The sequence below is a fragment of the Cornus florida genome, unplaced genomic scaffold (genome assembly GCF_030987335.1).
Source record: "Cornus florida cultivar Cherokee Brave unplaced genomic scaffold, ASM3098733v1 CherokeeBrave_3.0.0_Hap2_Chr02, whole genome shotgun sequence".
Classification (NCBI taxonomy): Eukaryota; Viridiplantae; Streptophyta; class Magnoliopsida; order Cornales; family Cornaceae; genus Cornus; species Cornus florida.
Window position 1 is genome coordinate 14,331,455 of NW_026775572.1, and position 25,924 is coordinate 14,357,378.

At 39.9% G+C, this 25,924-nt stretch overlaps 1 pseudogene; it reads left to right on the forward strand.

Annotated features, from left to right (window-relative positions):
* Positions 1 to 3,151: 3,151 nt before the first annotated feature.
* LOC132285577 (probable flavin-containing monooxygenase 1) overlaps positions 3,152 to 25,924 on the forward strand; it is a 39,282-nt pseudogene continuing 16,509 nt past the window's right edge.

The following is a 25,924-nucleotide window of genomic DNA, read 5'->3' on the forward strand; positions in this document are numbered from 1 at the left end:
CTAATTGGCAGTGGTGGATGAAACTTATCTTTGTTCTCCTGATATAGCCTCGCCAGAGTGACCTTCAGCGGAGTGATCAGCTCTTCCTCCCTGGACCTCTTTTCTGCCTTCCAGGAGGTCTGACCCTGCGGCTGAGCCTGATCTTTGCCTTGGACTTTTCCTCGGTCGACACGAGCGACGCTGTCTGAGCATTGGCTGCCTCCTCTTCTTCTAGGCGCACAAAGCCGTCGGCTCTTTCATTGAGTTCATTCATAGTCGTCAGCGTGTTCACTACCAGACTGGTATGGAACGGAGTGCCACGTGTCATGGCTAACTTGAAGGCTTGAACCGCTGTAGAAGGGTGGCATTCGATCACCATACTTTTAGTGAGATTAAACCTGGTGAGAAAAGCATGGAGACGTTTATCTTTGTGCTGTCTCATTGTGAATAGGCTTGAGATGTCCTTTGGCGGACGCTTGTTCCCATAGTACTGGCTTATGAACCGATCGCACAGGTCTCGGAAGCTACCAATGGAGCTCCTAGGCAAGTTCTTGAACCAGCTGAGCGCCGGTCCAGCTAGGCTTGTAGGGAAACATTTGCACATTAAAGCGTCGTTTTCCGTATTCAGGGCCATCTTCAACTGGATATGGTACACATGATCGATCGGATCGGTTGTTCCGTCAAACAGAATAAATACTGGCATAGCAAACTTCTTTGGATGCGGGGCATTCAGGATCTCGTCAGTGAATGGTGAATCAACCGTTCGAGCCGCGGATCGGAGTGCTTCATTCTCTCTTTGGCGCCCAGTGGTAGTTCTGTGAGCTACGGTTCTGCTCTCCGAACCGCGATGAGTGATTGTAGCCATGGAGGGCCGGTAGGACGGATCGAACGACCGTTCCTCTATGAGCTCTCTTTGCCAAGGCGACGCAACTTGGCGGCGATCAACCTCTATCACCTCCTCTCGGTTGAACCTTTCCCGATGCGGATCGAAGGTCATGGCTTCGTTCTGTCTGATCTGCTCATGTCGCGGATCAACGTGAGTCGATCCTTCGTGATCCTCAACTCGACGAGCATTTGGCGGCAAATCATCCATCCTCCTTTCATCACGGTGGAGAGCTGACTGACTGTTCTCGTCCTGCTCGCCTTGATGCGCGATATTAGATTGAACACCTCCTTCACCGGCCGGAGGTGGACGCGAAACCGCGAGCATTTGCTGATGTTGCATTCCAGCTTTCAATTCTGCATTCTCTTTTTTGAGAGCCTCGATCAAGTTCATCAACTCCTCAAGCTTCGTTTGCTGGACAGCCTCCATCGGATTGGAGCTTTCACCTATCATTATTCCTGAACGGAGTAAAGGCATTAATCTCAAGTTCGTGAGTAGATCCGAGCTTCGTGAGTGGGAATTTTTCAGATCTGGTTTCGAATTCTCCGAATTATGCTCACGGTTGACGAGATCTGAATTGTCCGAATTCTAAATCCGTCAGATCCTGCCACAATCGAACAACTCGTTGCTGCGTAGATCTGAAGCCACTTCTGCCAAAGCAACAGGAACTAAAATTCCTCCAGAGTAGGTCACAATCGCTCAGATCTGGATCCAACTCCCAAAGATCGAGTCTCGATCCCCCGGATTGGTCTGAATCCACGCGATATTAATCATTGATCAACCAATCTTCCACGTTTCCCACAGACGGCGCCAATTGAAGATACAAGAAATTCCTCCTCCCTTTCTCTCTCTAGAATTCTTGCATTTCAACCAAAAAAAATATCTCCTATCTCTTTCCATTACTTCTCCTATTTATAGATATTTACAAATGTTGATGGACTGCTGGATCTAGGCCCGTTCCTCCATGAGTTCTGGTCATCTTTGATGGGCTTATTCGCGTTCGGCCCATATGGCACTGTCTATCTATGGGCCTGACCCATCTGTACGGACCGGATGTCGCGTTTGCAAGTCATATCCGGCCCATGTCATCTCGGGCCTCCTCAGACATGCATGAAGGTAAGATATTATATATATATATATAAAATCATATGTTAAGCTTTTTTCAGAATAAATAATTAAATGAATAAATCAGGTCATCCTATTTTGAAATACAGAGATGTAAATATAGGTTTATTTCTAGTCGTAGTATTACATACACGAGGAGTCCATGATGCAGAGAAAATCTTAAAAAGAAAATCTTAGAGAGAGATAGTAGAAGAGGGAGAACTTGAAATCATATGAGAGAACTTTAGAAAAAAAAAAAAAAGAAAAAAAAAAAGAGATGAATTTTAGTCAAATAAAATATATAAATGGGTCTCTTATATAATAGGTGAAATATGAGTCAATGGATTACCCAATTCAAATCATTTAATTCTCTATAAAAATGAGTTAAATATGAATCACTCATTTGGTTAATATTTTAAAATAATTTACTTATACTCATTTTAAAGTAGACTAAGATAAGCAAATTAGAAATAACCCATTTTACCACTCCTATTATACATTATCCACCAGCTGTCATCGTCCCATTTTCCTCTCAACAAAACAGGAACAGGTGGGCTTACATCACTCCGGTACTGTGGGACCCACCAATTAGCGCTAGTCAACAAAACATTTTGTCTTTTTTTAATCCTTTCTCACCAATTCTTTACACAAATCTTTATTAACAGCTGAATTGACAATGACATACCCTTTTGTTATTGTCTAAAAAAGACTGATACTGTTTAGGTGTCATAATTTATCCTAATAATTAACTCAAATCCTATTAAAAAAATAGAAAAGTCCATACCGAGAGATCCATTTATTAAGCTTTCCCGGTCAGCCGTTAAAACAAGTCCACCCTCTATCCTTCCAATCCAATCAGTGGACCGCACGACCTTAAGTGTGGGAATACGTATTAGATTGTACTACGTATTCCATATCTAGGATATTTTGCCACGGAAGTAATACCACTCTGAGGCACAATTTTTCTTTATTTAATTATTAAATTGAGACTATCTATTGAAATAAAATAAGTTATTTAATTAGTAAGAGATAATAGTATTGGATCTATAAATATTTTCTCAAAGCTGGTCCAAACCGAGTTTTCTAAGGCTTAAGTATGAGGATGGTTTTATATAGTTGACCGCTTTCTTATACTTTAAGGGACCTCTGAGAAAGTGATTTGACATCAATTTCTAAAGTTCAACAATGGAGAGGCAAGTGGGCATAATTGGAGCTGGTATCAGCGGCCTTCTAGCCTGCAATTATGCACTTTTAAAGGGGTACCGTCCGATCGTGTTTGAATCACAAAGCAGCATTGGTGGCGTATGGACCAAAACTCTGGGGACTACTGTTGACACCCAATTTGATAATCGGGTTTGGGCTTTAATTGGATTTGATATACAGGGCAAAGTTGTCATGGACCAAGAGTACATGTCTGGAGAATACTGTTGACACCCAATTTGGTAATCGGGTTTGGGCTTTAATTGGATTTGATATACAGGGCAAAGTTGTCATGGGCTAAGAGTACATGGGCTTGATAATTGATGGAAACAAGTATTTAAGCTGTACGAATATTGGGCTGTTTGATGGACTGATGGAAGTAGGCTTGAGAATGTGGATTCAAAGGACTGGATTACAATTATGATGGCATTAGTACAGTAACAGGGCAAAGTTGTGATCGGATAGGAAGATTTTAAAATTGTTTTGAGACACTTTATGTCAGATAAGATTTGTTTGGTTAGTTAGGGATTAATCTTTATCTAGGAATCTTAGTTTGAATTTAAAATTAGTAGAGAGTTTTATTGTAATTGGAATTCTTGTTGGTAGGAATTGGTTTACAATATTGTGTATAAATAAACAAAAGGGTACGTTGTACTAGAGGTCCAGCACCCTCAGAATCCTTATTATTATTTGTTTGCTTCTTCAAGCCTTTCTAAGAATAGCATCCTTGTTATTTCTTCTTCATCTCTATCTCTCTATCTCAATCTCTCAGTATCTCTCGCTTTCTCTCTCTCTCTTCTTTTCTCCTCATTCTTTCCTTTTCTTGCTATATCCATTATCTCCCCCAATCTATTCTCTTGTTACGTTACTATAATTTGTTTACAGAAAGTCCTTTTAACTAAGGCAATATTGAACTCATTTAGGAGTTTATTTGTTCTCTATCTCCTATAATCGCCTGAAGTTAACATTCCCTAAGAGACTATAAGTTGACAACTCACAATTGAACTATATATTTGGTTCTGGCACGCCCGCAACTCATCAATTTAAGATCGGCTCTAACCAGCCGATTTTAGGGTCAACATTTTTGGCACGCCCGGTGGGACCATCAGATGAGCAAGTTATAGTAAAGATGCCTCCAAAGCTAAGAGGTTCGAAAGGCATGAATATAGGAGATAATATTGATGAAGAAAATCCACAGATCGGCGTAGGCGATGATGTCGACTCATCTATTCCATCCGACGTCCCTTTGAGTCGGGTACTGGAATCAATTATGCAAAATATTGATGCCCAGCAAGTACAGATCGGCGAGGTAAGATCCCAAATAGGCAATGCAAATCAGCTTCTGGTTGCTCAAATGAGGTCGATGACAGGGGAGTTAAACACTCAGTTGGAGAAGATGAATCAGAAACTTGAAACCAATGTATCGGCAAATCAAAGCCAACAAGATCAGGCTGAAGCGTCTCATGTCAATGAGTCTATTTTTTAGTGTTTGACGGCACCATTGGTTCATATATCCCAAGGACCTCGAACAAACACCATATTGCCAAGTGCAGGACTTGGTGTTACGATCAGCAACGTGTCGAATCATACACTTGGCATGCCAATGGGAAATCCACCAATCTTATCAAATCCATTGGTGGTGAATCCTGTGCCGGTGTTCCAGCCATTAATGAATGATCAGCCTGTGCAGCGTTCCAATGAGCAGCCGATTCCACCAGTGAGAAATCAACAAGAAGGTGTTGGCCATCTAAACCAAGGTAGGGTCAATCCTTTGATACCTCCAGCGGCTGCTGGGGGGCAAGTGAATGCCGATCCACAAAGGGAGTGGATGAATCCATTTATTCTGCGGCACCCAAATGATCTTCCAGGAAGAAATACAGGGATTGATAGGGCTCAAATTTTAGCTTTAATACAGGCCGAAGTAGTACAAGGTCGCAGACGTGCTCGACCAGTATACAAAAAGCCCTATCCTGATCACGTTGATGCCCATAAGTTGCCTAGAAATTATCGGTATCCCGATTTTTCTATGTACAGTGGCGAAGAAAACTTCTCTATAGTATAACATATTGCAAGGTTCACTGCACAATGTGGAGAAGCTGGTTTTAGCCCTTGGTTAAGGATGAGGTTATTCTCTAGCTCTCTTACCGGGGCAGCTTTTGAATGGTACAGCAACTTACCGGCTAATTCTATTCAGACTTGGGATGAGATGGAGGAAGTGTTCCATACCCAATTCTACCGAACAGAGACAGAAGTTACACTGGCAAACATATCTCGATTATCTCAGTTGCCGAGTGAATCGGTTGAAACTGTTGTCTCCAGGTTCAGAAAGGTTAAACTCAAATGCCGAGTAAGTTTGCCAGAACCAGAATACATCAAGTTGGCATTAAATGGTTTAGACATTGAACATTGCAAGAGGTTTGATGGGGTTGAGTTTCAAGATCTCTTTGATTTGGCAGATAGGGCTTCTTGGTATGAGGAAATACTAAAAGAAGAGAAAGAGAGGAAAAATTCTTCTAAGGGTACTTGGTACAAGGACCTTAATTATGAGGTATTCTCGGCAGAAGTTGGAGATGAATTAGAAGTTGACGTCACAGAGGTTAATATCAAAAAGTCATACGTTTGTGAGGCGTTGGTTAAACCTAAACCAACCACCGCGGGGGGGGGGGGGGGGGGGCAATTCATCAACATCAACATCAGCAACAAAGAAAGGTCCTGCCGATACTGGGAAAAGTTATTCGTTCGACTTATCAAAAACAGATCAAATTTTTGATCACTTGATGGCCGATAAAATGATATCTTTGCCAAAAGGGCATAGGATTCCATCATCAAGTGACTTGAAGGGAAAAGAGTATTGTAAGGATCATAACTCTTGGAACCATGCTATTAATGATTGTACTGTTCTACGAGGTGTATTGCAGAAAGCTATTGACGAAGGCACTTTAAAATTCCTGAAGAAAACTCCAGAGACCATGAAGGTGGATACTAATTAGTTTCCAAGAATCACATCTACAAATGTAATAAGTTTAGCCAAGCGAGTGAATTGGCAGGAGGCAGAGAAGTTATCTGGTGAGTACCTTTCATCAACTGCGACACCTGAAAAGATAGCAGAATTGCAGAAGCAATTAAGGGAGGCTCAATTAGCCTTGATTGATAATGGTTGTTACCCAAATTGCAAAGGAAAGCAACAACCAAAGAAAGACGTGCCAATGGAGGTTCAACCAAAGAAGAAAGGAATTCTTGAGAGGCTTATTTTCCCGTTGAAGCTTGGGAAGGAGCTTCGGCAAGGAGATTCCAGCAACAGCCATTTGAAAGCAGGAAGACGAACTCGGCAGGGTGATATATCTAGCCGATTTCATTCCCAAAATTGGCATCCCAGTTTTAAGAGGTAGTTACTGGTTCAGTCAGAGATTTGGGTACAGAAATGAGCTAATTCATATAGAGTACGAACTGTGAAACCAAGGACAGACTCGACTGAAGATAGATGGACTTGAGTTAATCATCCAAAGTTCCCTAAAGCTCAACAATCTCAGAATGAGGGCCTAACTCGATCTTAGAAGCGTAGAAAACAAAGGAGAAGGGCTGAGGAAAAAAGAAAAGCTGAAGGAGGAAGCAAAGTAGTGCAAGCCGAGGTTATCGGCATTCTAGATAAAGATGACCCGGATGAAGAGCATCAGCCGACGTGGCCTAGACGTAACAATGAATTCTGAATTCAGTTTAGCAGTTTCCTAGACGAGATATCATGTAACATGGCATTTGTATTACCCGCAATGTTCCAGGCTCCATCGGCATCAAATGCAAATACTGAGAAGAATGAGAAGGAAACTCAGCTGATTCAGAATTTATCAATTCTTTCCTCAGAATCGGCAGAGAAGGTGGTTTTTGAAAAGCCTTTGTTAGCAATAACTCAATAACTCAGGCCTTTGTATGTTAAGGTGTGGGTAGAAGGTCAACCTATTAATTAAGTCTTGGTAGACAATGGCTCGGTTTTGAATGTTATTATAACAAACACATTGAAGAAACTCGGCAAGAGTATGGAAGATGTTATTCCTATTGATGTAGCAATTTGTGGTTTCAACATAGGTTCTACCAGCACTAAAGGGATCCTTCCTTTAGAAGTAGAGGTTGGAGGTAGGACGTCTTATGCGGCATTTTTTATTATTGAATCCATGGCTTCCTATAATTTGTTATTAGGTCATGATTGGATTCATCCAAATATGTGCATCCCATCATCATTATATCAGATGCTAATTTTTTGGGATAGAGATAAAGTAAAAATAGTAAATGCCGATGATAAGCCATTTGTGGCAAAAGTGTATTCGGCAGATGCTGTTTTATATGACGAAGAATGTGTTCTTATCAGGTTTATGGGAATAGGAGTCGATGGAAGACCAACCTCGGTAACCATGAGAAGAAGTCTTGCCGATCGTGAAATAGGCGAGTTGCAGCAGGAGAATTCCAGGCCAAAGGTAGAACTCCCTTGGCTTGCTATAATTGAAGAAGTTATTGATGGAAACGAAACTTGAAAGGGAAGTTGCTCGGCAGCAGGCCTTTAGGGCCACTTGTATCAGGCTTCAAGCGTACATAGCCGAAAAATGGCTAGAGAAAGATGCAATAATAGAGCCAGGACCATCGATCGATCTTACTGAGATCGATCGGCTCAGTAATGAAAAGTTGGATGCAATTCAGTTAGAAGACTTGGAGTTAGCACTAGCAAAGCTCGATGATCTTAAAGCAGACACTCAGGATCCTTTAAAGGAGGTGAATTTAGGCACTGACACAGAGCCTAGACCTACTTATATTAGTGCACTATTAGAACCAGAATTACATGCTGAGGTTATCGGCTTGTTGAAACAATACAGTGACTGTTTTGCTTGGAACTATGAAGAAATGCCGGGTTTATCCAGAGATTTGGTGGAACATCGGTTGCCCATTAAAGATGGCTACAAGCCATATAAACAGCCACCTCGTCGAATGTCTCAAGAAGTAGTAGACAAAGTCAAAATGGAAATCGAACGATTGTTGGATGTTGGCTTCATTCGAACTACAAGGTATGTTGAATGGTTATCAAATGCTGTCCCTGTTATCATGAAGAATGGAAAATTACGTATATGTTTTGATTTCCGAAACATAAATTTGGCAACTCCAAAAGTTGAATATCCAATGCCGATAGCTGATCAGCTGATTGATGCGGCTGCAAAGCACCAAATTATGTCTTTTATGGATGGACACTCAGGCTATAATCAAATTTATATAGCCGAGGAGGACATTCCAAAGACAGCTTTAAGGTGTCCCGGATCGATTGGAACTTTTGAATGGGTGGTGATGCCTTTTGGGTTGAAGAATGCTGGGGCCACATATTAACGAGCCATGAATTTATTTTTCATGATATGCTCGGCAAGTTTATGGAGGTGTACATTGATGATGTGGTGGTGAAATCAGTAACAAGGAAAGAGCATCTAGTCCACCTCAAAGCATCTTTTGAGAGGATGAGGGCTCATAAGCTAAAAATGAATCCAATAAAGTGTGCCTTTGGAGTATCGGCAGGAAACTTTTTGGGTTTCTTGGTTCATCAAAGGGGTATAGAGATCGATAGGAATAAATCTAAGGCGATTATTGATGCTAGTGCACCGAGAAGCAAGAAACAGTTGCAAAGGTTACTTGGACTAGTGAATTATCTTAGGAGATTTATTGCTAATACAGCTGGGAAGTTACATGTGTTTTCCCCGCTACTTAAGTTGAAGCCGATGGAAGAATTTAGATGGGATGATATTCATCAAAGGGCATTTGCCTAGATTAAGCAATACTTGTCGAGTCCTCTTGTCATGATGCCACCAAGGACGAAATGGCTAATGAAATTATACTTATCGGCTGCTGAAGAATCCATTGGAGCTATGTTAGCACAAGAGAATGAAGCAGGAAGTGAACACGCAATATATTACCTCAGTCAAGTTTTAACTCCAGTCGAGTGTAGATATACACCGATTGAGAAATTATGTTTGGCCTTGTATTTTGCAACAATGAAATTAAGAGTCTATATATTACCTGTTTTGGTTTATATTGTTTGCCAAACCAATCTTATAAAGTATATGCTATCATGGCCATTAATCACAGGGCGCTAATGGAATTTAACTTTGCATATGTTCCACAAAAGGCAATTAAGGGAAGAGCATTGACAGATTTTCTTGCCGATCATCCCTCGCCCGAAATTGGGTCACAAGTATTTGATGAGCTTGACTCAGCATCCATATTCATGACTCCATGGACTTTAATGTTCGATGGGTCAAGTACCAGTGAAGGCTCGGGTGCTGGTATAGTTATAATATCCCCAATAGGGAATTAAATTTCGTTTTCCTTCTTTTTGGATTTCAGGTGCTTTAATAATCAAGCCGAGTATGAAGCATTGATTATAGGCTTGAAAATTCTATTGGAAATGGCAGTCAAAGATGTCTACACTGTGGGAGATTTGAGTTTAGTGATTAATCAAATCTCAGAAGACTTTAGATGTTTGAATTGACAATTAAGATCATTTAATTCATTGGCAACCCAATTGGTTAACCAATTTCACAATGTGACTTTGGAATATAGACCAAGGGCCATGAATAAAATAGCTAATGATTTAGCACAGACGGCTTCAGGAGTTAAGGTGCCGAGTGGAATGAAGGAAAGAGTAATGAAGATTACACGCCGATCTCTTCCATCAGCTGAAACAAGAAATCAAATTATGGAAGAAGTCTTTGCCACTGATGTTGCCGTATTGGATGATGATGATTGGCGAATTCCTTACATCCTGTTCTTGCAACATCCGACTTCTGAAGCCGATCGAAGAATTAGAAGAAGTGCAGTCGATTATGTGCTTATGGATGGAGATCTTTATAGAAGATCGGTTGATGATGGTTTGTTATTTCAGTGCATTAGCAAGTTTGAAGATCATAGCTGAGGTACATGAAGGGATATGTAGAGCTCACCAAGCTGGCATAAAAATGAGGTGGTTGGTACACTGATATGGATATTATTAGCCAGGAATGAGAAAAGATTGTATGATTTATGTAAAAGGCTGTATAGACTATCAAAAACATGGTCCAATGCAGTGGGTCCCAGCAATAGAAATGCAATTACTAGTTAAACCATGGCTTTTCAGAAATTGGGCTATAGATCTAATCGGCAAGATTAATCCTCCTTCCTCAAAGGGTCATCACTGGATTATTCTCGCTACTGATAATTTTACTAAATGGGTAGAAGCCGAGGAATATGTATCGGTGACTCATAATACCGATATACAGTTTTTGGAACGACATATCTTTCATCAATTTGGATTACCAGATCAATTGTTGCCGATAATGGTTCTGTTTTTCGAGCGAATGAAGTGTTACAGCTCGGCATTGATACGCAAGTGAAAATGGTTACCTCAATACCCTATTATGCTTAAGGGAATGGCCAGGCAGAAACATCAAATAAAGTTATGATTGAAATTATTGAAAAGATGATAAAAGACAAGCCGAGGCGTTGTCATGAAGCCCTTTCAGAAGCCTTATGGGCCTATAGAAACTTAAAAAGGACAAGTACAGGGACAACTCCATATCGGCTAACGTTTGGTCATGATGCAGTGTTGCCAATGGAGTTAAACGTAAAATCGGCAAGGGTTGCCTTGCAATATAATCTCATTCCTGCCGATTATAATGAAGCTATGCTTGCCGAGTTGGAAGACTTAGATGAAGTCCAGAAACTTGCTTTGGATCACCTTATGATGCATAAAGCAAAAGTCATGAGTACTTACAATAAAAGGGTGAAGTTCAAGTCATTTGCAGAGGGCGATATGGTTTGGCAAATAGTTCTTCCACCTGGAAAGGTGGATAGGGTCTATGGCAAGTGGTCACCTACTTGGAAGGGTCCATACTTAATTTACTAAGTATTGCGTGGAGGAGCTTATAAGTTAAAAAATCTAGATGGTGAAGTGCATGAAAGGCCGATAAATGGAAGGTACTTTAAAAAATATAAGCCAACTATTTTTGAGCTTATGGAAGAAAAGAAGTTTCCAGTTAAGTAAAAATAGTTTGGATTGTATTTTTGCCTTGTTGTTTGAATAAATTATGAATAAGTATAGTTATATAGTAAATAGAAGCTCAGTATACTTTAAAAGCCAAAAATATCATAGCAAGACATCACAAAAGGCAAATTGTTCAAAACATATTACAGACCCATGAATGTTCAAATTCTGGTAAAATTACTGTGAAATTCTTCAAATTTGGCTTTGAAGTCCGCCCACAAAGCTCGAGATTGATTAAGGGATGTTTCTGCCACTTTCTTGTTTTGTTCAAACTTCGGCATCTGTGCTTGCAAAGATTTGAATTTGAGAGCTGCGGTCTCCGCTTAAGCCCTTAGATCAGCCACTTTGCTACCAAGCTGTGTCTTGTCCAACTGAAGTTGAGCAAGTTCGGCTGAAGCTTTTTCTCCTTAGTATCCAGCTCAGCAGCCTCTTTCTTCAAGGATAGATGCAGTTCCTTTCCTTTTTTAAAAGTTTGAGAAAGCTTTTCTTTCTCATGATACTGGGAAGAGTAGTGATCAATAGTACGGATTGATTCAGTATAAGCAGTTGTCAAAAAAGGCACTTGAAGCTGGAAATTTTTGAAGAAGGTTTGATCATTCATGGAGAATCCAGGATAACTACCAAGGAAAGAAAGTGTCTCGGCCATTTCATTTTTGAATGAAAGGGTAAGAGACAAATTCTGTTGTACCATTTGGGACAATATCTGGATGGCTTTTATTACTTCTGGGGGTATGTCAGAGGATGGTTCAGTTAGAACTTCAGGAGGATTAAGATCAGGTGAGTCAAAGACAGAATCAAATAAAGAGTCAAGGGTGTCAAAGGGAGAGCTTGGGTTGGTACTGATAGGATTAATTGGATTAGTCGAGCCATGTTGTACCTGAAACATGCCATAGCCATAATAAGTCTACAAGAACAGGACATAAAAGAAATGTATATATATAGAAATATATCGTTACTCACTTCATCAGAATCTCCAATTTGTTCACCAATTGAAATTGCAGCCAGGTTTGGGGAAGATATTGGAGACCTTGATTTTTGTCCTACTGACACTTCAATTTTGTCTTCATCTTCGACATGATCAGTAAAGATTTCCTGAATTGATTTTTGATCTGAGGAGACTTGAGCTTTCTGCAAATAATGCCGATTTAATTATATTCAAGGAGTAATATATATATATATATATATATATATATATATATATATATAAGATCAGGCAGAAAGAAATTACATTGGGAGATTCAGTAGCAGACTTCTTCTTCTTGGAGATGACTTCATCATCATCCGCTTCATCATCATCAATCAAGTCAAAATGTCTCTTGGCTCTTGATTTTTTGGGTTTATTTCCTATGGTATTCCTTCTTGTAGCTTTCTGGAGAAGAAGTTTAAGTAAAGGAATGGTATGCATCAAAAAGGATATATATGATTCGGTTAGGAGTATTACCTGAGTAGCCGAGGATGGGGGAATACTTTGCAAAGGAATGTAGAAATCAATGTGAGTTTCTTCAGATTTGGTACCAGATTTCTCTGGTGTATTGGAATATGTGCCTGGAATTACATTATCCATTGTTAAGTATCATATAAACCAAATAGAAGTATTGATGGAAAGAAGAGGATAGAAAACTTACTTTGCCGAGAGCGAGATCTGGTCCTACCTGCAGGAGCTACTGAAGGAGGACGAGTTGGTGTAATATTTGTTATGTTCTCTGGTTCAGGAGCGGTAGGAAGATCAATGGGTTCAAGGGAATCAACACCTTAAAAATTGAGGGATATAAATTTGTAGGAGCTAAGGAGGGTGGATACAAGTTGACTGGAATCTATAGTCCTGGTAAAATTAATATATGACGCCCACCAGGTTTTGAAGCTTGGATCTGTATGCGGTTCTTCTAGAAAGGATTTGTACTGAAATTCTTGAAGACGTTGGGTAAACTGATTGGTAACATCTTGAATCTGTTCATTGTTTGAGAGCTTAACCCGCTTGTGATAGTTCTTGTTGTAAGAAAAATGGGGAGGCACTGGGATCATCTGCGTCAATCCAAATTGCCGAGCTAACTGTGCTGTGTTATAAAACTCAACCCCAGTTCGGCTCTTGGGTAAATTGGGAGCAACGGTATTGTAAGGTATATCTCTTGCGATCAAGAAGTGGTCCTATGAAGCGATATAAAGGTCAATCTATTCAGGAGAAGACTCGGTAGTAGGGGGAAACAACCAAGATGGAGCTAGTTAACATTTGGAAAAGGGAAGGAATTGGGATTGAGTCCTGATTTTGCACTGATGATAGAAGAATTGAAAACAGTCATTAAAGGAATGGTCTTTGGGTTTGACTTTAGCATATCCGAATGATAGCAAAGGATCATTTGGAGCAAGTCGAATAGGAAGAGCAAGTTCAGGAAAATATGCATGCAACCAGAATTGATAAAGCCAAAATGGTCCTCCAGACCTTGAAAAGTTGGACGTAATAAGGTCAGATAAGCCTCTGTATAAAGAGGCTAAGATAAACGGAGCTAATGCCATGGGTTTTCCTTTCGATAGGGCAATGGCCAGTTGAGTAAGGTCCTTGGTGATCTGAATGGTAGGGGCACATAACAAATATCTACACAACCACAATAATAGAAACCCTATATGTTCATGTTTATCTACATCGGTCCCTTCTTCCCCTAACATTTCTTTTAAGAAAAGACCATGTGATTGCACAAAGGGTTTAGCCCCTTTTTGTTCTAGAAAATAAAAAGAGATCTCTTTATCTTGAAGGAGATAATTGATTTCATCTCCCCGAGGCTTTAATCCTATTAAAAAACAGACATCCCTCAAGGTAGGAGCCATCATACCACAGTGCAAGTGTAGAGAATTGGTTGTTGGGGACCAAAAGTGTAAAGAAGCAAAAAACAAGGCTCGGTCAAAAGTAAAAAGGATCTTACTGAGTTGAATGAGGTCGTAAATTCCCATCCTTTTCCATTGCTCTCCTTTTGCTGCTGATACACGATCCACCCAGTTATTGCATTGGAGCATTAGTGGATGCCAATTTCTGACAGAGAGGGTGGGTCTGTCCCCTTCCGCTGCCAGATAGAGAGGTTTTGAGAAAGGAAGTTGTTGCTCAGCCTGGGGATAAATTGAGGATAATGATGGAGGGAATCGATTAAGAAACGTTGGGCCAAGTCCTTTAGCGTTCTTTGTGATATCGATCAAGATAGTAGTATTCAAGTCGGCCGGGACTAGGGTTTTGATTACCGATTTCGTCATTTGGGTGTGCGATGTTGCTTCGGGAGAGGGATTCTTTAACGTCAAATCACTTTGCTTCTGTGATTTTGAAGCCATAGTTGCAAGAAGAATTTGATTGCAGCAAGAGTTTCAGGAAGAGAAGAAGGGTTTGCAGAGTCTTGTTCAAATGAGAGAAGAGACGTGTTTTTAGTGGAAAAGAAAGGATTATCACAATGTCATTAATGACAAGATGGGTTAGTGTGATCGGCATTTTTGGGAAATCTACTCCTGATATAACTCAAGAGATTATATGATATGTATGCTAAATCCCAATGCAATGGGTGTATTCAAATTTTAGAAGCCGAAGGGTTAAAACAGCTACCAAAATTGGGGGGCATTGTTGACACCCATTTTGGTAATCGTGTTTGGGCTTTAGTTGGATTTGATATACAGGGCAAAGTTGTCATGGGCCAAGAGTACATGGGCTTAATAATTGATGGAAACAAGTATTTGGGCTACATGAATATTGGGCTGTTTGATGGACTGATGGAAGTAGGCTTGAGAATGTGGATTCAAAGGACTGGATTACAATTATGATGGCATTAGTACAGTAACAGGGCAAAGTTATGATCAGATAGGAAGATTTTTAAGTTGTTTTGAGACACTTTATGTCAGATAAGATTTGTTTGGTTAGTTAGGGATTAATCTTTATCTAGGAATCTTAGTTTGAATTTATAATTAATAGGGAGTTTTATTGTAATTGAAATTCTTGTTGGTAGGAATTGGTTTACAATATTGTATATAAATAAACAAAAGGGTATGCTGTACTAGAGGTCCAGCACCCTCAGAATCCTTATTATTATTTGTTTGCTTCTTCAAGCCTTTCTAAGAATAGCATCCTTGCTATTTCTTCTTCATCTCTATCTCTTAATCTCTCTCAGTATCTCTCTCTTTCTCTGTCTCTCTTCTTCTCTCCTCATTCTTTCCTTTCTTGCTATATCCATTATCTCCCCCTTTCTATTCTCTTGTTACGTTACTATAATTTGTTTACAAAAAGTCCTTTTAACTAAGGTAATATTGAACTTATTTAGTAGTTTATTTGTTCTCTATCTCCTATAATCGCCTGAAGTCAACATTCCCTAAGAGACTATAAGTTGACAACTCACAATTGAACTATATATTTGGTTCTGGCACGCTCGCAACTCATCAATTTAAGATCGGCTCTAGCCAGCCGATTTTAGGGTCAACAACTACTAAGCTCTAGACTCCCAAACCTTTCTACCAGTTCTTCGATTTTCCATGGCCGTCTTCGGTGACAGAAGAGTTCCCTAACCAACACCAAGTCCTCGACTATGTGCAATCATATTCTACTTAATTTGATCTGCTTCGGCACATCAATTTCAATAGCAGAGTGATGAGCATCAGCTATGAAAGCCTATCAGATGAAGAAGAAGAGATGCAAGCATGGAGTTTGTGGGGTGGCACAAGTGAGCCCTTCAACTCTAAAGGGAAATGGAACCTTACTGTACATGATACTCAATGCCTTTTAACTAAGGTACGTGTTTCTAAAATCTAGCACTCGACACATATAGGTGTTGTGCACGAAGAAAATCTTTCTTGTACGTACTATAGTATATATTTATTTTAATATGAGTATCTAGGTGGTAGGTGATATCAGGTTATCAATCTACCTATGGTGGGTCAGTATTGTTTGTGGGACTACACTGTATGTGGAGTGATCTCCATCATTTGTCGGTTTTGTACCCTCTCCCCTAGCACATAGCAGGATTTGTCTAATGAAATTGGGAAAATCCTGCATATCCAAAGTTGCCATCATTAATCCAACTTGATCCTAACCTGATTTACTGACTATATATATAAATATGCATGCGTGCACTCATACACTATACGTGTGATACCAATCTGTTCTAATTACACCCACTTTTGAGCATCAATATGTCTTTCAATCTTTACTATTTGATGGTAGTGTAGATTTACCAAGTTGATTTCACGATCCTTTATTTGGGAAGGTTCAGCGATGTTCCAAACATTCTAGAATTTCCTCCAAATAAAGGCCCTGAAGCCTTTCATGGCAAGGTGATACATTCAATGGACTACGCTGCCGTAGATTATGCAAGTGTTGCAGAGTTTGTCAAAGGGAAGCGAGTCGCGGTTATTGGCCTCCAGAAATCAGCCCTGGACATTGCCAGGGAATGCTTAATAGCAAATGGTGAGAAGCTAAAGCTCAATCTAGTTAACTGCAAGAAATTTTCTCTCTTTAAATTGGCAAAATTTAATTACACTTCAAATATTTTCTCCCCCCTCTCTCCTTTATTTTTGTCTACTTATAGATTGTTTACAGTGTTCTAGAAGATTCTTAACTAACTCCCTCTATTGGGCTTGTCCTTGAGGCTTTTATAACTATAGGCCTGTTCACCTTTATGGGCCTCTAACTTTACTTTTCAGCATTGGGCTTGCCTAGTGGCAGTTTGATTCGGGCCCAGGTCATTTACCAGGCCTATTCTTCATCACGTGGGTTGAATCCGGCCCATGCCGTCTTTGGTATCCTCAACTACCCCCATAATCACTCCCTCATTAATTAGGGTGTGATTATCAATTGAGCTAATGATGACTTGATAGTTAATGATGATTTGACGGCTCGAGACGATGTGGGGCATTGAGCGGTCGGCTTCGGAATAAATGTCTTTAAAATTTGAATCTCTTTAACTTCCTGATGTGTCGGTTAACGGGACCACTTTCCTTTTATATATCGTTCCTTCACACCTACAGCCTTCCTTGTCGTACCTATCATATTTCGTTGTCAATCCATTCACAATCCACTATTTGCAGGCAAATCGAATCTTTTCTGGTCCAATCAAATCTTCTCCGGCGAACCCTGCGATAGGTTCTTCATCTTCAGTTTTCTTGCAACATCCTTGCAGCTCTCCATCCTTTCAAGGTCAGTGTCACTTCTTTCTTCTTCTTTAAATCTTCGCATACCTCCCCAAGGATAGTAGTCGTTATTACCATGAGATCTGGATGTTCTTCGCATGAAACTCTATCTTCCCAATGACATCACTATTAGGGCCTGCCCCAAGGATGTGAATATTTGAACCGGCACCGGCCTTCTTCCTGGTGAAATATTATTTTCTCACCTGTATCTAAACTGTAATACCCCGTAATTAATTAAAGAGTTTAGTGTATTTAAATTCAATTATGTGTGGATTCCTGTACCTATTATTGTGCATGCTTCATTGTTATATTAAGTTCATTTAATGGTGCATGTAAATTAATTGTGTATGTTAAAATAGTAAATTTATGTATTTAATTGTGCATGTATTATTATTTGTTTATTTTGTTTAATTAAGCAATATTAGTTAATTAGAATATTATATTTGTGTTATAAAGTATTATGATGATATAATATATTATTTTGTAATAACAATAATAATAATTATATTAGTTTAATAATAATAATAATAATATTATAATAATAATAATAATAAAAGTTTATTAATAATAATATTAGTAATAATAATAATAATAGTTATAATAAATCAATGTAATGATGGAAAATTAAATACTAGGATAGAATTTCATTTAGTATGGTAGAATGGTGGATCAAATATCTTGATTAAAGATAGCATTGTCTTAAAGCCATATAGGTAGGAATATGAGAAATGGGTGAGAAGTTATTATAAATTAGATATTTGTAATATTTATATTATATATTTTGTGTATAAATTAACTAGCTTGCCTTAGAAAAAAAAATAAAGGGAGTTAGAAGCAAAGTATAAATTCTAGAGAGCTATTTTATAAGAGTGAAAGGAAAAGAGAAAGAGAAAGAAGCTTGGACCGGTGTAGGCAATTTTACCCGACTACGCGCAGACCGGCGGATTTATTTTAAATTCAAAAAGGCAAGTTATTATCTACTTTTCCCCTTTGAATTAATAAATTAATTGTTTAGCTTAGTTTTATGCATAGAGCCAAGGTTTAGAGGTTAAGAAATTATTAATTTTATTTTATTCAATTAATGGAATTTTAATTATATAGGATGGTATATATTTATTTAATGTCCTATGAAATTAATAATGGCTAAAAATAATTAAATAAGACTTTAGGGATTTTTCTAGAATTTTCTAGATTTTTCCGGGCATTTTCTGCAATTTCCGGCGACCTTCCGGCGAGTTTTCCGGTCGCCGGCAGTGGGGGAGACGACCGGAGTGATCCGGTGCAACGCGGCGCACCATAGGAGGGTGTACGCGCGCATCCTGGCCATTAGTGGAGTCTGATTGATCCGGTGCATCGCGGTCCATGATACCGCGGTACACCCGGATCTGTGGGCGTTGGATGGAGGGAAGATAGGGTGAGATGATCCGGTGTGGCGCGCATGTAGGAAGGATGATGCAGCCAACCAACCGGAGAATGCCACGTCAGCAGGAAGCCATCAACGCGCGCGTGGCAGCGCGTGCGCGCGCGTGGGACTCTCCAAACGCGCGTGGGAGCGCGTGTGCGCGCGTGGCTGACGCCAGACGCGCGTGGAGGCGCGTGGGAGAGGGGGAAAGCTTGGCGGCGCGTGTGGGGAGCTCTGGGAGGCGCGTGGGGGCGCGTGAAGGGCCTCTGCGGCTGCTGGAAAAGTCCAGAATACCCCTAGGGACTGTTTTGTCATTACCAGGACCTTCACTATACATTTTGGGGCCTCGGGTTGGCATTTTTGGAATTAACGGGACATTATATTATTATTTTATTTCTCGTTAATTATTATAATTGTCCGATTAATATTTCTAAATATTAATTGTATCAGTTAAGGTGCGAATCGCTAGTAAACATATGTAATTGATTTAACGACTATTAATGGTATTATTTTATTAAACTGTAATAACCATTAATGTTAAATTAATTAGTGCTTGGTTTTCTTCATATAAATAACCCATTATATATTATGGAATATTTATACTGTTAATCGTATATAAACCATGATTATTATGATGTGTGCATTTCAGGGAATAAATGGACTGTTTATTATGTCGCATTTATATTATATGGATGTGTTGCCATATAGAACCATGTGAGCTGACTAATAAGTTTAGACTCATTTATACCTTATGCATTCGTTGCGATAGACAGATGTGTGGCTGTCGGGGTATGTGGTTTAATATTATTGGCATGTGTTGCCTAATTGACATACTCGGTATATTTCTTAATATTGTTGGCATGTGTTGCCTAATTTATATGCTCAGTATATTCATCAGTACTTTGCGAGGTGTTATCACTGTGTAGTTCGTTATAGTCTGTGTTGTCAGTACCGTGCACCATGTATAATAGCTGATTTCCCGGGTAGGGAAAGGCGACACTTAACCACCTAGTGTGAGTCTAAGTGATCACCGTCTATTCTGGTTGAGGTCATGTTATACATCGGATAGTTCCCATAGGATGTATACAGATATAGTACTCATCCGATTCATAATGATTAATTTATTGGATTCTCTGATTTGGGTCATAGTAGAGAGGACTTGCTCGTGGGGTTGACCCACCATTGTTGTTATTTCAGGATACGGTCAGTATCCGTTTCAAGGCTGAGGTTAGCAGTGTGGGACCATCATCCGAACTCATCTACTCCTACGATCCAGTGCAGGGTAGAAGTTTTATGTAGTATTTCAGTTTCAGTTTTTATTTACTTTTGACGTTGAACTCTCAGGGTTATATTTAGGGATCCCTGACGTAGGATTTCCAAGTTGTAATGAAGTACTGTATTAAATAAAGGATGAATGGATGTTGTATTATTTAATGTTTCTTTCCTGTCTAAATTCTTTTATTTCCATCATTTTGTATTCCATGCTTGTATATTGCCAATTGTTTTTGATATCCCTCGTTTTTCGTGTATAAGCCTGATCAACTTATGCGTGGAAAATGTGGGGGTGTTACAGTTGGTATCAGAGCATTCCAGGTTCGAGTGTCTTAGGGATCTGTGATTACTATACTTCCGCGTTGTGTATTCTGATAATTAGAGCCTAAGTATTAGGGTTCTTTGTATTCTTTTAGTCGGTCCATTATAATGTACTGACGTTAGATTTTTCTAAATTTAATAGAAGGATGTCTCGGCGTGGGACAAGGAATGCGAACCGTCATCGCAGTATTTCCCCAACTCAAAATGAGAATCAGGAATTTTCTCCTCAAGTTGCTGATATCATTGCACGAGCGGTGGCAGCAGGAGTAGCATCTGCTCTACGAAACCAGCAACCTCCTCCGATAGTACCTGTTCCTGAACCAGTGGCACAGCCAATGTCATGGGACAAAGTTCGTCACTCGTTCATCCGGGGAAATCCACCGACATTTGCGGGGTCCACAGATGTCTTGTTAGCATATCAGTGGAAACAGGAGAGCGAGCGTCATCTTCGGATGGTAATCTGTACCGAAGTGCAGAAACAGATGCTGGCTACGTTTATGCTGATAGGCAATGCATTGCAGTGGTGGGAGTCTATTACTACTGTCGATGAGAGGACCAGATTGACGTATGCTGAATTTCAGACTCGCTTTGACGGCAAGTATTTTCCTATGTCAGTAAGATCAGCGATGAAGACCGAATTTCTGGATCTGCAACAGGAAGATATGACTGTGGCTGAGTATGAACAGAAGTTCATAAATTTGTCATTATTTGCACCAGAGGAGGTCAATACGGAAGAAAAGAAGAGAGACCGCTTTGTGAAGGGGTTAATATGGCCGATTAAAGTGGTGATCTTAGGTAGTCCTGCATATACTACTTATATCCAGGTGGTTAATGCCGCCTTACAGCACTGCCAGATGAGGAGTGATTACCGGAAGTCCAAGGGAGATAAGCGGACTAACCGAGACTACCAGACAGGGGAGAAAGGAAGCAGCAGTGGTGCCAAGTCCAATGATCGGGGCAGATTTCAAGGACATCAACCTTGGAAGAAAAACAAAGGAAACCTAGATGTGCAGAGGGATGGAGTCCCTAATCAGGGTAGACAAGGTGGGATACCTCAGACCGGACAGGAACAGTGGTCGGGAAATCAACAGAGAAGGCAGGCAGGTCCTTTTACGGGACGTTGTTATCACTGTAGAGAGATTGGGCATCCGGCCAAGATGTGTCCCAAAGCTAAGCAGGGACAGTATGGGCAGCCGAGACCTAATCAGCCGTTACCTCTACCGGCCCCACCGATGCCACGTGGGCAAGTTCAGAATTTTCCGGCACTTCCAGCACCACCATTTCCTCCGGGACAACCTCCACAGCAGTTGCATAATGGCAGAGTTTATAACTTCATGTCACATAATGCGCAGGCTCCTCAGGCTATTGAGGGTATGTTTTCTATACATGGTAGAACTGCTCGTATACTGTTTGACACTGGTGCATCACATTCTTTTGTGTCTAGATCTTTTGTTATCTTATCTGGTATGACGACTCAGTTATGTGACCAACCTCTTAATATTTATACACCATTGGGAGTTGGCGCAATTTTACGAGAGTATAGCGGTGATATCCTTATAGATATGGGCCGGCTTCGATTTCTTACAAATTTGTTAGTGTTAGATATGCATTCGTATGATGTTATACTTGGGATGGACTGGTTATCTCAGTACCATGCTCAGGTTAACTGTTACGAAAAGTCTATTGTATTTTCTATACCAGGACAGGAGATGTATCTTCTTGTTGTACCACAACCTGATAGAGGGCCTAGCACTTATTTATTCGTTCTTGAGGAGGACTCACAGGAAGCGACTGCGGTATCTCTTGACAGCATCCCGGTAGTACAGGAATTCCAGGATGTATTCCAGGAAATTCCAGGCTTGCCACCGAGTCGAGAGATAGACTTCGTTATTGATTTAGCTCCAGGCACTATGCCTATTGCTAAGGTGCCGTACAGAATGGCACCAGTGGAGATGCGAGAGTTGAAAGATCAAATTCAACAGTTGCTCAGCCAGGGATTTATTCGCAGAAGTACTTCACCATGGGGAGCACCAGTACTGTTTGTCAAGAAGAAGGATGGATCTCTTCGTCTTTGTATTGATTACAGAGAACTAAACAAGGTCACTGTTCGCAACAAGTACCCGTTGCCCAGAATTGATGACCTGTTTGATCAGTTGAAGGGAGCTACTTACTTTTCAAAGATCGATTTGAGGTCTGGTTATCATCAGCTACGAGTCAGAGAACAAGATGTTCCGAAGACAGCATTCCTCACAAGGTACGGATCTTATGAGTTTCGTGTTATGCCTTTCGGTTTGACGAACGCTCCAGCTGTCTTTATGGACTTGATGAATAGAGTATTCAGAGAATACTTAGATCAGTTTGTCATTGTTTTCATTGATGATATTCTGGTTTACTCTAAGTCGGAGAAGGACCATGCTAGACATTTACGCACAGTATTGCAGACACTTCGAGAACATCAGTTGTTTGCGAAGTTTGAGAAGTGTGAATTTTGGCAGAAAGAAGTCAAATTTCTAGGTCATGTAGTGTCAGAAGAAGGGTTAGCAGTAGATCCAGCCAAGGTTGCGGCCGTTATGGAGTGGGGACAGCCTACCTCACCGACAGAGATTCGCAGTTTTCTGGGATTGGCAGGGTATTATCGCCGGTTCATCCAGGGATTTTCCAAAATTGCGGGTCCACTTACTCATCTGACTAAGAAGAATGTACCATTTGTATGGGATGATTCTTGTCAGGCTGCTTTTGCTGAATTGAAGAGCAAGTTAACTTCTGCACCTGTCTTAGCCACACCTCAGAGTGGAATCGAGTATTTCGTATTTACCGACGCTTCTCTGAAGGGTTTGGGTTGTGTGTTGATGCAAGAAGAGCGACCAGTTTCTTATGGGTCTAGGAAGCTTAAGCCTCATGAGCTTAATTACCCGACTCACGACCTAGAGCTCGCCGCAGTGGTTTTTGCCTTGCGTATTTGGAGACATTATCTTTTGGGGGAGACTTTTCGATTGTTTAGCGATCATAAGAGTCTACAGTATTTGTTCACACAGAGGGAACTGAATATGAGACAGCGCAGATGGTTGGAATTCGTGAAAGACTATCACTTCTCTATTCAGTATCATCCAGGGAAAGCGAATGTTGTAGCAGACGCACTCAGCCGCCGACCCTATGTCAGCCTTTCAGCTTTGTTTACAACAGAGTGGGATGCTTTGAAGACGGTTGATGAGTTAGCAGACGCTTTTATGGCATGTGTGGTAGTAACTCCTTCTATCATTCATCAGGTCATTCAAGCGCAACTCTCAGATCAACAGTGTATTGATCGGGTTTCGGAGTTAGCCTCCGGAGATGTTCCTTTTTATTCTATAGGGACTGATGGAGGATTGAGGTACAAGGGACGTTTAATTGTGCCTTCAGCTGACAATTTGAGAAATGTTGTGATGAGAGAGACACACACTTCTCAGTTCTCGGTACATCCAGGGGGAGATAAGATGTATCAGGACATGAAACGCCAGTTTTGGTGGGCCGGCATGAAAAGAGATATAGCTATCTTTGTCTCTAAATGTAGCACCTGTCAGATGATTAAGATTGATCATCAGAGACCGCCAGGATCGTTACAGCCACTTCCCATACCAGAATGGAAATGGGAAAGTATTTCCATGGACTTTATAGAGGGATTACCTACTTCACAGCATAATCACAACTCTATTTGGGTCATTGTTGATAGATTGACCAAGTCCGCTCACTTTCTGCCTGTTCGTTCAAACTTTACGTCAGAACAGTATGCTAAGCTGTATATTGCAGAAATGGTGAAACTTCATGGAGTACCATTGTCCATCGTATCAGATAGAGATCCGAAGTTTATATCGGGATTTTGGAGGAGCTTTCAGCAGGCTTTGGGTACAGAACTATATCTTAGCACTGCTTATCATCCTCAAACAGATGGACAGACTGAGCGAGTTAATCAGATTTTAGAAGACATGTTGCGGGCATGTGTTCTTGATTTTAAGGGCAATTGGGAGGAATATTTGCCGCTTTCAGAGTTTGCGTATAACAATAGTTATCAGAAAACTATTGGTATGGCACCATTTGAGGCTTTGTACGGTAGACCGTGTAGGTCTCCTGTCTGTTGGCTTGGAGTTGGTGAGAACAGCTTTTTGGGTCCTGCATTTATTAAGGACACGTCTGAAAAGATCGCTATCATTAGGGATCGGATGCGTACAGCTCAAAGCAGACAAAAAAGTTATGCTGACCGTCGAACTCGTGTTTTGGAGTTTAAGGTTGGTGATCAGGTTTTGCTTAAGGTTTCTCCTATGAAGGGAGTAATGCGGTTTGGGTCAAAGGGTAAGTTATCGCCTCGTTTTGTGGGTCCTTTTATGATTACAGATCGGATTGGGGCAGTAGCTTATCGTCTGGCTCTACCAGATAATCTTCATAGGGTACATAATGTTTTTCATGTATCTATGCTGCGAAAATTTCTACGGGACGAAGACCGATATCAACACATTGATGTGGGTGAGATTGAGTTGCAACCTGATGCAACCTATTTGGAACAACCTTACTGTATTCTCGATCGTAGGAATCAGATACTGCGCACGAAGACTATTCCATTAGTACGTGTACAGTGGAGTCATCATAGTGCTACAGAGTCTACTTGGGAACGGGAAGATATTATCCGTGCCAAGTATCCAGAGCTCTTTAATACAGGTATGTAGTGAATTTCGGGGACGAAATTCCGTTATTAGGGGGGGAGAATGTAATACCCCGTAATTAATTAAAGAGTTTAGTGTATTTAAATTCAATTATGTGTGGATTCCTGTACCTATTATTGTGCATGCTTCATTGTTATATTAAGTTCATTTAATGGTGCATGTAAATTAATTGTGTATGTTAAAATAGTAAATTTATGTATTTAATTGTGCATGTATTATTATTTGTTTATTTTGTTTAATTAAGCAATATTAGTTAATTAGAATATTATATTTGTGTTATAAAGTATTATGATGATATAATATATTATTTTGTAATAACAATAATAATAATTATATTAGTTTAATAATAATAATAATAATATTATAATAATAATAATAATAAAAGTTTATTAATAATAATATTAGTAATAATAATAATAATAGTTATAATAAATCAATGTAATGATGGAAAATTAAATACTAGGATAGAATTTCATTTAGTATGGTAGAATGGTGGATCAAATATCTTGATTAAAGATAGCATTGTCTTAAAGCCATATAGGTAGGAATATGAGAAATGGGTGAGAAGTTATTATAAATTAGATATTTGTAATATTTATATTATATATTTTGTGTATAAATTAACTAGCTTGCCTTAGAAAAAAAAATAAAGGGAGTTAGAAGCAAAGTATAAATTCTAGAGAGCTATTTTATAAGAGTGAAAGGAAAAGAGAAAGAGAAAGAAGCTTGGACCGGTGTAGGCAATTTTACCCGACTACGCGCAGACCGGCGGATTTATTTTAAATTCAAAAAGGCAAGTTATTATCTACTTTTCCCCTTTGAATTAATAAATTAATTGTTTAGCTTAGTTTTATGCATAGAGCCAAGGTTTAGAGGTT